The sequence below is a fragment of the Adiantum capillus-veneris genome, chromosome 18 (genome assembly GCF_014529385.1).
Source record: "Adiantum capillus-veneris isolate H3 chromosome 18, ASM1452938v2, whole genome shotgun sequence".
NCBI classification, from domain to species: domain Eukaryota; kingdom Viridiplantae; phylum Streptophyta; class Polypodiopsida; order Polypodiales; family Pteridaceae; genus Adiantum; species Adiantum capillus-veneris.
The window spans coordinates 36,089,496-36,094,901 of record NC_140948.1 but is presented as its reverse complement, the minus strand read 5'-3'; the positions used below and the strand labels follow the sequence as shown (position 1 = coordinate 36,094,901).

The window sequence follows — 5,406 nt, the reverse complement described above, 5'->3', positions numbered from 1 at the left end:
TAAATTAACTCACACATATTAATGTCTCACCTCAATCGATCAGCGAGACTCTAAGGCCTCCCAGTCTACAGGCTCTCCTGCCGGTAGCAAGATCATTCAATACTTCATAAATGCCTCTCTAATATCCATCTGTCTCCTCTTGGCGTATCGAGGCTCGATGCATTGCAAGATTCTACGTTTATACAAAAATCAAAGTAATTAAGAATACATGATTCATCGCGTTAAAAAAAAAACCATAGCTAGGATTGGATTGGAAACTCACAAACTCATACGAAAGGTGTCGAAGCCTCCGTTGCCAAGATGAGATGTGCCCTTAGACATCCGTTGTACCTCCACGGCCTGACGCTGCTATCTGAACCGCGTGTCTGCTGTCTGCTCATCCTCCCTATCTTCTGCTATGTCTCGTGTGAGATGCCCGAAGGCTTCGACGAGCCAATCTTGAAAGCCCGACGAGCTGCATCTCGACGATGTTTAACGGTGTCCCGTGCAACACTCGTGATCCACCTCCTCAGAAGCTCCTCTGAACTCGGAGCAGGCTGATACTCTCTCATGATGGTCTCCACTATATTATTGACTTTGCTGTGATCTTGATCAGGCCAAGGCATCATAATGGTGGTCAAAAACTACAGCTCCGCGAGCTGGCGAACCCACTGTCTCATCTCAGTCCTGACTCTATCCATATCAACCTGTCCATCTGCCCGTACAGTATAGCCTTGGAGTCACTAGGATCGTGTGCCCCCCAAGGTGTCCAAGGTGTGCTAAGAGGTGCATCGAGGGGTGTACCTGGGTAGGACGGGGGTCATGAGCGAGGAGGGGTCAAAGCATCTGTGGACCCTCCTCCATAACAACCACCACCTCCACCTGATGATCGTCGAGATCGGCGAGTGTGCCTGTGCTACGGGGATGATGACGTACCCACCTCTGCCATACCCCTAGGTGTCAAAGCGGCCGTGATGGGAGACCTCGAAGGCGTCCTACCCATAGGCGTTCCCCCCCCCATAGGTGTCTCCCCCATAGGCGTCGGACCCTCGGGTGTGAATCCTAGAGGCGTGGTACCCATACCTCTGGCTATCCAATATTGAAACGCATCTGCCATCTAACTAGGCGTCATCCGTGTGATGAAGCCCATAAATTCCGCATCATAGAAGCGGGATCTGGATATTGGTCTGCCATACTAAAGTCATGCATAAATAAAGTAAAAGAAAGCGTAAGAACACCTTTGTTTAAATCAAGAAAGAACTTAATTTTAAATCAACGTCTTCACACAAACACTTACAGGCCTCGACTAGTGAGGCATCATCGATAAGATCTTGCACCGTATCATCGTCTATCTCGAACTACATACATAACTCTACCACAACTTGTTCTGGCATATTGTCTTCATCCATTGCATCTTCATCTACGAGTGTCATATCTGCCTCGTCTGTGTCATCTCTCCTATATCTGTCAGCTTCCTTTTCCATACCTTCGTCTATCTCATATAATGTCACAGTAGTATCTGTGTCGTTTGGCCGACTTTCCTCTAGGATCTCTTGCCCTTCAAATACTTGTTTATTTCTTGGAGCAACCTTAACCACAAACCACCATTGTCACTCTCGAGGGTCCGGTACAAAGACCACTTGCTCGCAATGTTCGGGGAGAGCAAACATGTCGCTCGCATCTGTCCAAACCTTTGTAGAATCTATCTGCACAAGCTTGTTTCATCTCTACGTACCGTTGCATTGCAACCATAAGTAATCACCTTGAACCACTTCACATCCAACAAAAACATCTCAAACCGTCCGAAGCTGACTTTCAAGATATCTGACACCAGACCATAGTAATCGAGGTTGCTAGTGCTCTCCTTCGTGTCTCTAGCACTGGCCCTACTCTTTTCCATGAAACTAACCATTACCCCACTGCCAAACGTGTTTCTTCTGCTGTCAATTTGTTGTGTTCTGAAATTCTTTCCATGCGACCACAGTGCCATGTATGTATGATACCTCCAGTCATATCCAATAGCTAGCTCTTCCTCTTCTGGAGATATGGATTCTTCGATCTATTGAGCTGCTCTCACTGTCTTGTCCAACCATGCCATTGTAGGGAATTCACATAGAGGAGCAAGACAGTCTGGCAAGGGTAAGCCTCTAGTCGTTCGGCTTCACCTAAAATCGTGTCGCTCCCTATTGCATCTCTCTTTCTCCTCTTCATACCTTTCAAGCCATTTTTGCATTGGCTCTGAATTTAGTTTACAGAACTTCATGATCTTTTCTCTCATGGAATCGTACATTTTCTTCGGCATCCCTTGCCCCAGCGGCTCCTCTTCCACCAATCTTGTATCCTCCTCATCGCTCCATAGTCGAGGCATTTCTGAGTCAGAAACGGATAGAAATTCGATCATCAAGACAAGAGATTCTTGCACCAGCCATCCTTCTGCCATGCTCCCCTCTGGACGTGCAAGTTTTGGCAAACAAAACCCTTAAGTGTTTTCATGAACCGCTCTAGAAAGAACATCCAACAGCTGTGGAATGTACCTACCACTACAACCTCATCTACTACATGGACGAGCAAGTGCATTTGGATAGTTAGGCAGCTCGTGGGTAGATACTTCTCAATCATGCAAAGTGCCTCAATGGAGTTAGCCCTTGTGACTGCAATGGATTCTTCTCGTATCTCCTTGGAAGAGATCCACCGCACTACCTCTGAAATCTTGTATATGCAGGACCACACTTCCTCCGTTAAACACCCCTTGATCGCAATTGAAAGAATAAATTGCAAGAACTTATGCCAATCGTGAAATTTCAGCCATGACAGTTGATCGTCACGGGTGAATGCTGTCTTGAGACATCCCATGCATCTTGTTGGCGTCCTGAACTCTGAAATCATCCTTTTGACTTATCGTTCCTCACTTTTTAGCAATACCCATGGCACTCTTGGAAGCTTTGTTTGGCCCCTTGCATTGGTGAAAGGCCACAGCTCTGGCATCTTTCCAACTGACTGCAAATCATCTCGTGAAGCTCTATTGTCTTTCATTCCCATGATTGTCTTCCAGAGGAGCTCTCCCACATTCTTGAATATATGCATTGGATCCAGCAAATGGTTAATTAGTAGATCACCCCAGTACGGCAACGTATGGAGAATGGACAAACGTTTCATTCTTGGAACAGGTTGCCCCTCATGTTGCTCCCATCGGTGACGCCACTCTTGTACATGCATAGGACGACATTCGACGCGACCAAGCTGACCTTCGCGCAAGTGATGGCCATCTAGAAGATAACGATGGTGGCCTTGATAAATTGTCTTTTGAAGCGAGGCAGAATAGTGCACATCCAAAGACGGCCCGCAAATTGGACATGCATTTTATCCCCAAGTTGTAAGCTCTGCATATATTAAAGCATGATTCAGTACTATACAAAGTGCTTGCGAATAGCAAGAATTTTGTAAATCATCCACCATTACCAGAAGCTTCACCGTATCCTGGCCAATCATGCATAGTGCACATAAGAAGTCCATGGATCCTTGCATACTGTTGTCCTGTTGGTTCAACCGCATCTGCTATGTCGATCCCATGCCATAAATCTTGGAGCTCGTCAACTAGTGGTGCTAGATAAACATCCATGTTTTTTGCCTTGAACTTACCAGGCACAATCAAGCCTAATATCAAATGACCCTTCTTGATGGCAAGCCATGGCGGGAGGTTGTAATTGACAAGGTACACAAGCCAAGTGCTCCATGACGAGCTTCTCAAGCCAATGGATTGACTCCATCCATTGCCATGCCCAAACGCAAATTGTGTGGTTCACTCTTAAAATGTGGCGAGGTATCTTCAATGTGCCTCCAAGCCTTTGGATCAGCGGGCACCCTAAATGTTGCGTCAGTGGATCTATTCGTAGAATGCCACCACATCAACTTTGCAATGGAACCACAACGAAACGTGCTTTTTATCCTCGGAATAATAGGGAAATGCCGCAACACTTTAGCTGGCACTGACTCGCCAACTGTATCTTGTTTGTAGTGCATTGCTTCTTCACTTAGGACACAACAGACGATCTGCAAATTCATTGCGAAAAAGAATGCAATCATTTGGACATGCATGAATATTTTTGTAGTCCAAGCCAACTGAGGTCAATAGCCGCTTTGTGTCTGGCCTAGAGGGGGGGGTTTCATTGCTAGCCGACAGAAGTTGCTCCCACAACAACCTGTTTAAGCCACATTAAATTAAAAGCTCCCAAAGCACGTCACCGTTGCAATCGAAAAATATCTTTTGTAAGTTACGTACCTAAACAAAGCAGTGACGCTTGAATCTGACCACCCGTAGACTGACTGCAGATTCAAAAACGACAGACAAGTAAGAAGCACATATATTTTGGCGCCTTCATAAATTGCTTGACGTGCCAACTTTCTCAACATGTCTTCAGGAGATAGGCGCACGTTTTCTGGTGCTGCTTTCTTAGCGTTCTCCTCGCTTGTCTGGAAGAAGGAATCCAGCATCTCCTCCATGCCATCGTCTTCTATCTGTAAGCCCTTCTCTACTTCCATCCTTGGCTCTAGATTGGTCCGACCTTCACGAATAATCCTTTTTCTCTCTCTCTCTCTCTGTCAGATGTAGGTGTTATGTCGCAAAAATCAATGCCCGTTCCGTAGGAGTCATATCATAGATTCTGTACGGTTCCCTAGCAAACTCTTCGTACGTGTGCACATGCTCATTACATATCCTACGCTTGTGCAGGATTTGATACTTGCAAAGTGTGCACGAGCATGCTATCTTTTCCTCCATTTTAGTTGATGATGTTGCCATCTACAGTGATTATGACTGTTGTTTTAATATATATACTCCTCACAATGTAAACTACCTCGCATTCTCTAGCTTTGCCCAATCTCCGCACACCTCGGTCCAGAGGTGTACGGAGATCAGGACCACCGGGTCAAAATCTCGTCTTTATTGGTCAAAAATCCTATATGGGTAGACACATACGTGCTCTCCCAAGTGTACATGACAATGCATGTAGCGGGCAAAACTTCTTTGCATCTTTTAGTTCCATAGTTTCTTCTAGAGGGAGAGAGAGAGATAGAGTGATTTTTTGTCCTTTTCACACAATTGGTCAGCCAAGCTAACTCTTTCACGCCGACTTTCTCTATCTACTACTATCTCTCTCTCTCTCTCTCTCTCTCTCTCTCTCTCTATCCATCTCCGTAGCTATCTCTAGTTAACTCTCTCTCTTTCTCTACCTCTATCTCTCTCTCTCTCTCTCTCTCTCTCTCTCTCTATCTCTCTCTCTCTCTCTCTCTCTCTCTCTCTCTCTCTCTCTCTTTCCCTATCTCTCTCTCTATATCACTCTCTATCTCTCTCTTTCTCTACGTATCCTATCTCTCTCTCTCTCTCTCTCTCTCTCTCTTTATCTCTCTCTCTCTCTCTCTCTCTCTCTC

At 45.7% G+C, this 5,406-nt stretch overlaps 1 pseudogene; it reads right to left on the bottom strand.

Annotated features, from left to right (window-relative positions):
* Positions 1-655: 655 nt before the first annotated feature.
* Positions 656-4,518, bottom strand: LOC147435490 (uncharacterized; annotated as a pseudogene).
* Between the last annotated feature and the right edge of the window lie 888 nt (positions 4,519-5,406).